General features: G+C 48.7%; 1 protein-coding gene across 1 annotated transcript in view; it reads left to right on the top strand.

Annotated features, from left to right (window-relative positions):
- Positions 1–2,501: 2,501 nt before the first annotated feature.
- Positions 2,502–12,007, top strand: part of GATAD2A (GATA zinc finger domain containing 2A) — a 101,765-nt gene continuing 92,259 nt past the window's right edge. The window contains exon 1 of the mRNA XM_068536642.1: positions 2,502–2,787. The gene's annotated coding sequence lies outside the window, so the exon portion shown is untranslated. The remainder of the gene's footprint in view (positions 2,788–12,007) is intronic.

Here is a 12,007-nt window from a genome sequence, read left to right as displayed (position 1 = left end):
GGGCTTCAGTAGCTGTGGCACGCGGGCTCAATAGTTGTGGCTCGCGGGCTCTAGAGCGCAGGCTCAGTAGTTGTGGCACATGGGCTTAGTTGCTCCGTGGCATGGGGGAGCTTCCTGGACCAGGGCTCTAACCCGTGTCCCCTGCATTGGCAGGCGGGTTCTTAACCACTGCACCACCAGGGAAGCCCACAAACATTATTTCATTTAATCACTTCCTCCTCTACATTCCTACAACATATTCTGGGTATCTCTTTAGTATAACAGTCTGCCTTGTCTAATAGGCCTATTTCCCTTTATTGTGTTCATCTTGGTTCACAAGTTCCATCCTATAATTCTGGTATCTCAGCATCTCGCACACTTCTGTGCACAAAGTGGGGGGAGATAAAAGTTTGCCATATTGAATCCTCAGAGTGTTGTGGCTCTTTCTCATTGCTGCCTTCTTCACCCCTTCAATTCAATGGATGTCTGGTTGCCTGTGAAGGGTATAACTGGGTTCTTCGGGGGTAAATCATGGGAGGAGTTCAGACCAGCTGGGGGAAGACAGAGGTGAAGGCCTCTGATGCCTGGTAGGTCACGGTGGATGCTACAGCAGAGTTTGGTGACTACTTAGTTTTGTCTCGGGACAGGTGGCTAGCAGGACTGCTTCTTGGAAGGGCCCCACTCAGAGAAGAAAAGTGGGACTGAAGAGCCCGACAGGGGACAGAATTAGGAAGGGCCACGGATTTGACCCGTGGGAAAGAGTGGACAGATGCTTGGAAAAATTCTCCTCAAAACAAACAAACAAACAAAAAACAAAAACAAGAAAGGAGAGCTAAATGGGTAACTTTTCTGGGGCACAGGAGTCAAATGGTTGCCGTTCTTAGGAAAAGAGGAACTCTTCCTGCAACACTCAAACACTGTGTAGAAAAAGTGCAGGGAGCTTAACTCCCTGGCAGCTCTTGACTAAGAAGGGCGAGGGGCCATCAGTTTCCTGCAATTCCTCTCTGGAGAGAGGAGAGGTGCTTTAAGTCCCAAATTTCTCCTCTGGTTGGAGGAGGGACATGCAACTTAGAAATTTCCCAAGTTATCTTTAGAAATGAAGGCTAGGGCTTCCCTGGTGGCGCAGTGGTTAAGAATCCGCCTGCCAATGCAGGGGACACGGGTTGGAGCCCTGGTGGGGGAAGATCCCACATGCCGCAGAGCAACTAAGCCCGCACGCCACAACTACTGAGCCTGCGCTCTAGAGCCTGCGAGCCACAAGTACTGAGCCTGTGAAGCCCGCGCTCCTAGAGCCCGTGCTCTGCAACAAGAGAAGCCACCGCAGTGAGAAGCCCGTGCACCGAAACGAAGAGTAGCCCCTGCTCGCTGCAACTAGAGAAAGCCCACGCAGCGAGGAAGACCCAACGCGGCCAAAACATAAATAAATAAATAAATAAATAAGTAAAAATTAAAAAAAAAAAAGAAATATAGGCCGGGGTCATGCAGCCCCCATTGCCCCTCAGATCAGGGAGGAAGAAGGCCAGTGGCTCCCACTAGCGCTCAGAAAACAGGCAGGGTATGTTTTCTCTCCAGGAAAGGCAGTGGACCCTGAGCTCCCCAAATTCTCCTTAGTAAAGCGGACAGGGGCCAGAATCCCGTCAAGTCTTCTTTGAACAGAGAGCGGCGGGGGCGAGGAGGGGGCGTCCCGAATGTACAAAATCGTTTTTTCCCTGGCAATTCTCAGAAAAGTGGGCAGGGCAAGAATAGCTAAAACTCTTCTCAGAACAAGGGTCAGGGGCAAGATTCCTCAAGGTTTTCCTTAGAACGGGGGCTGGAAGCAAGAAACCCAAGATTCTTCTCAGAAGAGAGTCGAACCCGTGACTCTAGTCAGAGGAGAGGCCAGGGCCAACGAAACCCTTCGGAAACAAGGCCGCGCCACAGCTCGCCCAGTGTCCTTAGAGCGCGCCTCATGCGGCCCCGCCCACTGCCCGGCGTAACCGCCCCACGCCCGCCGGGCCCAGGCCACCTCCGGTGCATTGTGGGTGGGGCGCCCCTGCTGAGCACTGCGGGGAACCCCCTGCCCATCCAGTTGTTGGCCGCCGGGCAGCCCGGTGTAACCCCCCGCCAGTGTCCGAGCGAGCCGGCCACGGATTGACGCGTCCTCATGCCCCACCCCTCGCGGTGTTCCTACCCTGAAGCTAAAGCCCCGCCCCCGCAGCACCCTGACTGGACCTGAGGCCCGCTACACTCTCCCATTGGCAGGCCGCCTGTCAGTCACCTCGTCCCGCCTCCTTGGGCCCGCCCAGGCCCCCAGCGCAATCCCGAGGGCCAGCCGGCCAGCGCGCTCATTGGCCGCCGGGTGCTGTCCGTCATGAGTCTGGCCACGCCCTCTTCGGGGCGCGGATCCCGGGAACCCTGGCTGGATCTCATTGGCCTGCGGCGCCGCCACTCAGTGAGACGCGCCTCAACCCGGAAGTGTGCGAGGCGAAATCTGCCTAGCAACCGGGGAAGCCGGGCTGCGAAGCGGGCAATTTCAGTGTGAGACGGAGCGGCGAGACCGAGCGGCGGCTTCGAGCGCTGTGCGGCGGCTCCTCCCGCCCGGGGTCAGCGCCCCGGCGCGCGCACGCGCACCCCCGCCGCCCGAACGCGCTCCGCGCCACCCGCTCAGTCTGTCCGTCGACCGTCCGTCGTCCTGTCGCCGCGACTCCGCCGCCGCGGGCGCCACCTGAGGGAGCTGCCGCCGCGGGACCCGAGCGGACTGGATACGACCCTGCCACCCGAGGCCGCCCGGGGCCCAGCAGCCGCCCGCAGAGGCGCCGAGCAACTTCGGTGAGTGAGGGGCGGGCGCCGTTGGTGGCGGGTCCCCGGCTTCCGGTGCCCCGGGCTTCTCTGGGGCTTCCGCTTCTCTGAGGGGGCCGCTTCCATGCGTGGACCCCCTTGTCTGAGGAGACCCGCTTCCCTAAGGGACCCCGCCTCTCTGATAGGAGCCTCCCTTCCCTGAGGGTGCCCCATCTCTTTGAGGGACCGCCTGCCTCCCTGAGGGGCGCCTTCTCCGAGGGCCCCCGCCTCTTTGAGACTACCCCTCCCAACTTCTCTAAGGGGACCCCTGCTTCTCCGAGGGGTTGCTTTTTGCGGGACCCCCTGCGTTTCTGGGACCCCCCCCGTCTTCCCTGAGGGACCCCCACTTCTCTCAGGGAGACATCCCTGCTTTTAGGGCACCTTTCCCCTCACTTCTCTGGGGGACCCCCACCTCTGCGAGGAGATCCCTGCTTCTCTGAGCTGTTGTCCCACTGTTCTGTGTTCCTTTTTGGCCCTTGCCTTTTTAAGGTGTCCCCCGCTTTTCACAGGTCTTCCTTTCCTCCTACCTTTCTGCGTTGCTCTCCCTGCTTTTCTGTCCCCACTTCTTTGGGTGACCTCCTCCTTTTCCCAAGTGTCGCCCAACTAATCTGAGGTGTTCCTGCTTCTGTCAGGATCCTTGTTGGAGGTGTTCCCCACTTTTCTGATTTGACCCCACTTTTGATGGGACCCGCTACGTTTTGATGAGTACCTCCATTTTACTGAGGGGGCCCACTACTCTGAAATGCCCATACGTCTGACTGGATCCTTATTTACTTGAGGAAATGTTCCCCACTTTTCCAAAAAAGTTTTCGTTCTGGAGGGGACTCCTACTAATTTGTGGATGCTGCAGTGTTTGGAGGGGTCCCTGGCTTCTCCAGAGGTTCTCCCTCTAATATGAGATGTCCCACTGCTATTAGGCTCCTCACATCTCTGAAATGTGCCTGCACTCTTTCAAGATACCTCCTCTCTGATGGAGGACACAGTGGATTTCTTCACTTCTTTAAAGGGTCCCCCTGAATCCCCAGGGGTTCCCCTTCCACCTGCCTGAGGATAGTCCCCCTTTCCTGAGGTTTCCCTCCTGATTTGCTAAGGGAGAAACTCTTCCCCCATTTTTCCTTTGAGCCCCCAACTTCAGGGTTCCCGTATTTCTGTTTGTGGTACCCACTTCTCTCTATTCTGGAAGGAGAGATCAGAAATATACCCCTCCCACCTTCAGTCTTCTTTCTTGCCAGATTAGGGGTATTCTCTGAACTTTTACCTCAGCTTCCAGGGACCTGGAGGAATTTGTGGTTGGAAGGGAAATTGGGAGACAGGCAAAAAAATGCTGTTTTCTCTCATCCTTTTAAGACCTGCTGGATTTGGGGGAGCAGGAGCTGTTGTCAGAGGACAGTCTTGGTTACTCTGTTTTTGAGTCATGGGGCCACCACAGTGTTGTCAGGCCAGTGTAGCAGGAGGGACAGGGCTGGAGCATTGTACCCCATTATCACACTTTCAAGTTGTGGGACTGACCCACTTCCTGTCCCATCCCTCAGTCCTCCCTCTGCATAGTATAACTCACCACCCCCCCCAAAAAAAAAAAAAAAAAAAAAAGGAGAAGAAAAACGCTCTTTCAGGTCTTCCAGCTGTGTTTTCTCTCCCTAGGCCCTCTGATTTACCCCTTGATCTCCAGTGGATCCTCAGTTTGTGGGCCACTCGGGTTTGAAAGGCAGAGCAACAAGCAGGAAATGGGTCACCTTAGACCCAGGAAGGGTGGAAGGGAGGCAAGGAACAGGGGATTTGAATTCATTTCTCTAAGTTTTAGGTGACTTCAGCTTGGCTCAAAGGAAGTTTTTACGTGGCTTTTACAAATCTCATGTGTACCTTTTTTTTTTTAATGGCCCACCCTGGATTCCAGGTTCACTCCAGTAGCTAATTTTATCTGTTTTGCCAAACGCAGAGCGCTCTGGAGCCCAAGTAGATGAATGCTGGCATTGAGAGATGGTCCAAAGGACAGGAATGAACTCAGTTTGAAACCTGAGTAACTTGTAACCACTTCGTGTCCATGCACAAGTCTCGGGCTAAAAATGTGGGGAAAATGTTCCTGAAGTGGAGTTCTGAAATATAGGCTGAACTTGGTTGGTTTAGCCTTTCAACCAGTTCTTCCCTCTGACTCTGCTAGAACTGCAGTTCACTTTACAGTTTGACTTAAGACTGTCTCTCTCCTGTTCATTTCCATCTGGGTCTTGCTTAATTTGAGTCCTTTGTGAAGACTCCTGCCGAGGCTATAATTTGAGTTCTAAATCTGTCGGTGGACCATGTGGACACAAGTTTCAACTCGAGCTATTTTCTTCTGTGGAGAAGCGCTTGGAGAGTTTCCTGGGCCCTCTGCTCCTGGGGTAGTCAAGTCCAGGCAGGAAGCCGCTACAGCCCTGGTTGCTCCTCTACTGCCTCTTCCTGGTCAGCTTGCCCTGAGGGGAAGAGGAAATATGGTGGGGAGCTCGGGGCTTAAGGTGTCCTGAGACAGGGCAGAGAAGTGCTGGCACATGTTTATTATTTGAAAATGAAGCCCATAGGACCAGCAAGGTGAGGTGTTAGGGAAGAGGGAGCTTTGAAGTCAGAAGGACCTGATTCAGAGTCTGGGTCTGTCCTTCCTAGCTGTGTGGCCTTGGATAAGTTATGGCACAAGATCAGCACGTTACTAAATATTTGAGGGGGTCACATCTCTGTGAATGTGTGTAAAGGCGCCTACAAATGGGAAGTGGAGGCAGCCAGCACAGCGCCTAGCACATGGTTGGTGTGCAATAAACGTTGGTTGTTGTGCTCAGGAGGTTATGGTTCTGGTCTGGACTCCCAGACAGGAAGCACTTGACATTTTGCCAAGGCCAAATATGCCCGCGGAGCAAAGAGAAAGAAACTCGGAGTGTCTCTTGCAAAACCCACTGGCCACCTGGGTCTAGTAGCGTTTTTCTGTGTTCAGATAGCAGATGTGAGATGGATTTGCTGTGTGACAGGGGTTTGTGTTTGCCTTGGCCTTGCTTTCTCCCTCTGTAAAATGGGGTAATTTGTGAGTTAAGGCCATGGAGATGTATTACTATAATTAGACCACAGGCGAGATAGAAGATTATTACAAGCTTGAATTGTGGGAAGAAAAAGAAGGTGAACCATAAAGGATCACGGCCATACTTTGGGACTGCTTGACTGAGTGATATGCAGCAGTTACCTGATGAGTGATCTCTTCTTACACGTTAGAACCTTGGAAGAAGAACTGTTCTTTTAGGGTAATGGATCAGATTTGGGGACAAAAGACTGGAAAAGTGATGTACGAAGGCATTTATTGCCACACAATAATAGTACATTGAGTGTGTGGCTTAGTGCCCATGAGGAGATCAGAATTCACCTTGAGTTCCCAAGGATTCAGAGGGCTGTGAAGAGGCTAGCTCAAACTCTGGGGTTGGAGGCTGGGGTGGGCAGGACACTTTTTTTTTTTTGAGAGGGTTTTGTCTTAGCAATTAGTGAAAGCCTTAAAATCATGGCTGGTGAGTTGGGCCCAGCCTTTTTCACTTATTCATGTGGAGACAGATGGCACTTGCCCTTGATAGCTAAAACCCGGGTTGCGGGTGAATAGTGGGTGAAAAATCTGAGCTAGGCCCCCACTGCACCGCTTCCAAGTTTGAAGAAAAGGGTTTTTCCCCCTCTCTTGAAATATCCCCTTTCCCTCCCTCTGCCCCCATCCCCCCACACACAGAGTGAATTTACTATTGAAGCCAAGAAATATCTGCCAGTCTTAAATTTCTCTTAATTCTTTTAAGGACATTTATTCCATTATATGGGAAAGGAGCAAAGTTTATTATTTTTAAAATATAAAACATAGGGTAAACGACTTTAAGGGGATTATTATCCCTTTTGAAATTATGATGTCCCTTGTGTGCCACAGACTTCACTCTGGTGGATGGTGGCGCCACTACCAAGTCCCTTTTATCTAACGGGAAGTTTTTTAAACTTTTTTTTGAATTGAAAGATCCTTACAGCAATAAAAACCCTTGGATAGTTAGGAACGATATTGATCTAGGTACATTTATTAGATGTAATGTAGCGTGGTTATCCGTTGGTGGGCAGCTCTAAAAGGTATGTGGGTCCCAACACTGCCCAGCTTCTAACTCTGGACAATAAACTGTTGATTTATGTAACTGAAATAGCTGGGGAAGTCAGGGTTTCCTTCCTGTTGGAGACAGCACTGGGGGCATTAAATCCCTGTGGGATTTTGATGATAAGAAAGAAGCTGACCTCTTTCGGAATTGGGAAATAACTACTGTATGGAGTTGTTCCATGCAAATGAATGGATGTTGTTATTTTGAATTTCTAGTATTAAGTTTGGCTTTATCCTCTCTGCAGCCTGGCTGCCTTTGTTTACACTGGTGCATTGTTTGAATATGAATTTATCCCTCCAAACTGGCCTATAAGGGACGTTTAAACACTCAAGTAAGGGCTTAACTTGGCGCAAGTTTTCCTGTGTGGCCGTAAGGTAGGGTTTTTTTGTTTTTTTGTTGTTTAATGCAACTAAAATAGGATTGAAAAACAGAAAGTGTTAGATTTTCTGGCTCATATAACTTCCTATGCCAGCAAATAATTCAGCAGTAAATGTGTGCCAATGATGTGCTAGGCACACCATGCTGGGTGCTGGGGGCCTAGCAGTGAGCTGGGCCCCCAGGGACAGATGCAGTCAGCCCTCAAGGATCTTAACATCCCAGTCACAGACAAGTAAACAAATGAATGAAAGAATATCTCAGGGCTTCTTTGGGCATATTCCTGGATGTTGGGAGCTTGGGGTGGAGTTTCTTGGAGGTTTGGAAGTGAAACCTTACTACCCTTCTAATTTCCTCACTGGACTCCTTGCTTCTGTTTCCTCCCTCTGAAAGGAAGCAGAAATTATGGTGTTTTCCCGGTTGATTGTTGGCTTTTGGCACTAGTTGATCCAGGATGACTGTGGCTGTAGTCTTGGAGAAACAAAAGAGAGTCTGGAATGGTTATTGCCAGGAGCATTTTCAGCTTTACTTTTCTTGAAGTTGGTGGCAGTGTGTTTTTGGAATCCTGTGGCATTTCTTCATGGCAGTGCATGTTATGCAAAGCGATAAACAGCTATTAAAGCCCTTCTCGCCTTGTTTTAAATCTTAAAAAAAAAAAAAATCGGACAAGGGTAGTGCTTGGCTGTTGTTTATGGCATAGGAAAAGTGAGATTTCAAATAGGTGGACTGCTTAGTCATGTATTAGTAGGTTCTTGGTGCACAGAGTTCCCTCTGCCCTAGGGTTCCCTCTTGTATTGGGACTGGGGAAGCACTATTTTGATCTTCCTATGTTGTGGCCCGGATTTGATGTTAGTCCACATAGATCAATTATGTGACAGGTGCTTTGCTTAAGTAGGTGTATTTGTGAGGGGTGGAGCCAGAGAGCCAGGGTGGATACTCATTCAGGGCCCAGGGCCCAGCAGGGGAGAGAGAGCATATTACAAGGAGAGTTTCTGGTAGTCTGTCTTCTTTTCCTTTCCCTTCACCCAAGTACTGACTCGTGAGGTGAAGAGGAAGGCCCAGACCGGAAGTGGGCGTGGACAAGCAATGCAACTGTGCACGTGACCAGACTCCCACCTCTGGGCTCTGTTGCCCTTGGGAAGTGGATGCTTGCTCTCTCTTCATTTCCTGTTCCCCACACTCCAGGCTGAGTTCTTGGGCTCCAATTTGAGCGTAGAAAACATGTTCAGGTTATCACTTTTTGCTCAGTAAGCTGTTTTGTCAGAACTGGGAGCCACCAGTGGACCTGCACCTAGCAGTTCTAGGGGCTCAGCTAACGTACCCACAAACTCAGGACTATCTGGCAGGGTGGTTAACAGGATGGTTTCCTATTGCATTATCACAATGTTCCCTGCAGGAGCTTGCCTGCAAAAGGCTGCTCTGGAGACGTGTATAGAACTAAAGGAAGCAGACAGTAGATAGATCCTTCTGCAAGAGTGTGCTCTTGAAGAATTGTTTGCTGTTATTTGTCTTTGTTGCTTTGTAAAAGTGCCCTGTGTGCAGTAGAAACTTTGGAGCCAGAAAGCCAGATTCTGCCACTTGCTGGCTCTGTGACCTCAGGAAGGTGGCCTAACTAACTGCAAGTGGCCTAACCTCTTTGAGCCTCAGTTTCTTCATTTGTTGGGTGGGGATGGTAAGCACGAAGCAAGCAGCTGGATTGTTGTACGTGCCTAGTAAAGGTAGTTGTTAGCAGAATCATACCAAGGCTGACTATTCCTCTTGAGGTGGGCACCCAAGTTTGGATAGCTATCTATGGCAGTTAATACTGCCCAAGAGCAAACCAGTCCATGTTGGGGCCACAGGCTGCTGCGTATGACTGAGGGCTGATGATCTAGAGGTTCCTGCATTGGCTGATTTTTGACAGTGGGTTCCCTTAGTTCATCATAGCCTTACACTGCTGCTGCTGCCGCTGCCACCGCATCACCTTGGTGTACCATATGGACTTGCAGTGCCTCCTGAAGCATGACAGGGTAACTAGGAAAAAGGCTCAAACCTACACTCTATGTGGCTATAGTATGTTGTAGGAAAAGCCTTACTTTTGAGTGTGATGGAAATATTCATTTAACTTGGTAAGGGTCAGGCACCTGGCTGGACACAGGAGCTCATATGCTACTAGGAAAAAACAAGTTCATGAACTGATAACTGCAGCAAAATGCTGCAGTTGGATTGCGGAAGGAGAGCCTGCAAAGGAAGGGGCGATCGGGAGAGCTACTTTTTAGGTGGCTACTCATCCCCAGGAGAGGAACAGCATGGGCACTGTCAGGGAACTGGAGGTGAAGAAACAATCTGGTGAGTTCCCTTGACCTGAGGAGGTTATGCTCATCTAAAAATCAGAGTTTGAACTGAGCACCTTTGGCAAGAAAAGCCCAAAGTTACCTTCAAAGGTAGAGAGTCTTATAAAATGTGCCATAGTAGGATTCAAGATTGAACTCTAAAATAATATTTAAATTGAGCTCTGAATAAGTATTTTCAATCAGAAAGCAATGATGGCCAGTGAAATCAGACCATGCAGACTCTATTTATAATAGTATGCAGTCTTCATGGAGTTTCAGGAGGACAGATAATGGGGGCTGCTTCTGAATTTTTTTCCTTTGAGAATTGCCATTTAAGCTGGTCTAAAACTCTTAATACAGCAGAACAGTTTTTTCTTTTTTCTTTTTTTGGCTGCGTTGGGTCTTTGTTGCTGTGCACAGTCTTTCTTTCTCTTTGCTCTCTGTGGCAAGTGGGGGCTACTCTTCGTTGCAGTGCACGGGCTTCTCATTGCGGTGGCTTCTCTTGTTGCAGAGCACGGGCTCTTGGCTCGTGGGCTTCAGTAGTTGCAGCACGCGGGCTCAGTAGTTGTGGTGCATGGGCTTAGTTGCTCCGCGGCATGTGGGATCTTCCCGGGCCAGGGCTCCAACCCGTGTCCCCTGCATTGGCAGGCGGATTCTTAACCACTGCGCCACTAGGGAAGTCCCCAGAACAGTTTTTTAACTTGCATGACATTTTCAAGGTTTAGGCTTTATATTTATATTTACAAAGCTTTAAACTTTATACTTAACCTCTTAAAGTATCTCTATTGAAGGTTGATTTTTTTTTTTTGAGAAGGTTGATTTTTGACCCAAATTTGAAAAAAAAGAGGAGTTGGTAAAATTATAGGCCTGACTAGGTCAACCTGCAAGAGGACATGGTGTTTGTTATCAAGCTGTGAAGGAGAAAACTAGAAAGACCCGCCTCCTGAATTTCCTATAGTGAAATGCTGGGCACCAGTGGAGGAGGGGAGTATTCATCCTATTAGGAAAACTTTGGGGAGGAATGTTTTCCTCTTTCCTATGTTAGGTCGGAAGATCTGCCATTTAATAACTGGGGAGGGGGGTGTGAACTGGATACCAAGTTTTTAAAACATGTTTTTCTTCACATCTAAACCAAGGATGTTTATTAGCAGGCCACTGATGTGACTAATACTCTTTCTTTGTTAAGCAGGTTTGAATAGGTTGATCTCTAGAGTTAAGACTGTCATATAGCATTTTTTTTTTCTGGTCGTTTTCTGATTTTTTTCCTGTTAATTCTTTAATTCATAGAAAACATGGTTCACTTACGAACTTTTCAAAGACTTAAAGTTGACCTAAATTAGGTGTGCATATTTTTTTTTTTTTTTTGTAAGCCATATATAGACACAAAAGAGATACTCCTTGCCAACTGGTGACACATGCAGATGAAGACAGAGTGGGAGATACACTTCCGGTTCACAATGATACTTCTGAGCAGTTTGTATTTAACCCTTTAGGGAAGCATTTGTGCTCAGAGCCCTGTAACAGTGGGATATCATCAGGGCCACACAGAGACTAACTGCAGATGGAGCCTGAACTCCATGTTGCATCGACACTAAGTGTTCAGAATTGTGGTTAGAAATGATACTCAAAACAAACACATGTTGACAAAGTGGTTCATCTCTAGAGAGCTGTGCTTCAGAGAGCTTTTCTGCATACACAACAGGGATGGGGCAGATGGGTGCTTATCTGTCTCCCACAAACTCCTAATCTAGTGTAAAAGTGTTGTGATTTAAAAAATGACATTTGTTGTAGAAGCTGTAATGTGTTGGGAGTATTGTATTTTTCATAGAGCAATAGTCCCTTTAACTATTTTCTGGTCCTTGAAAAAAGTATCAAAAATATCAAAGTACTAGGGAAATCAAATTCACATAGAAATGAATCTTTTCCTTTCCTTTCCCAACCAATTGCTTTGCAATCTCACCATCTGAGAGTGAATTTGGGGTGAAATAAGAAACTTTAAAATAATCCTCTTAGAGATTGTGGTTATATTGTCCCTAAACTCCGTGAAAATAGTTTTAGACTTTAGAGTACTAAAAATGCAAAGTGTGGAAAGTAGTGCTCTTTTTCATAAAGGTACTTTTTTTTTTTAAACTTGGTACACTTTTGTAAATTTATTTATTTATTTATATTTTAAATTTTTGGCTGCATTGGGTCTTTGTTGCTGTGCGCGGGCTTTCTCTAGCTGCGGTGAGCGGGGGCTACTCTTTGTTGTGGTGCGTGGGCTTCTCACTGTGGTGGCTTCTCTTGTTGAGGAGCACGGGCTCTAGGTGCACGGGCTTCAGCAGTTGTGGCTCATGAGCTCTAGAGCGCAGGCTCAGTAGTTGTGGCACACAGGCGTAGTTGCTTCGCGGCATGTGG

This window comes from Eschrichtius robustus, chromosome 2 (genome assembly GCF_028021215.1).
Source record: "Eschrichtius robustus isolate mEscRob2 chromosome 2, mEscRob2.pri, whole genome shotgun sequence".
Lineage (NCBI taxonomy): Eukaryota > Metazoa > Chordata > Mammalia > Artiodactyla > Eschrichtiidae > Eschrichtius > Eschrichtius robustus.
The sequence above is the reverse complement of the archived record's forward strand: the minus strand, read 5'-3'. Positions and strand labels throughout refer to the sequence as shown.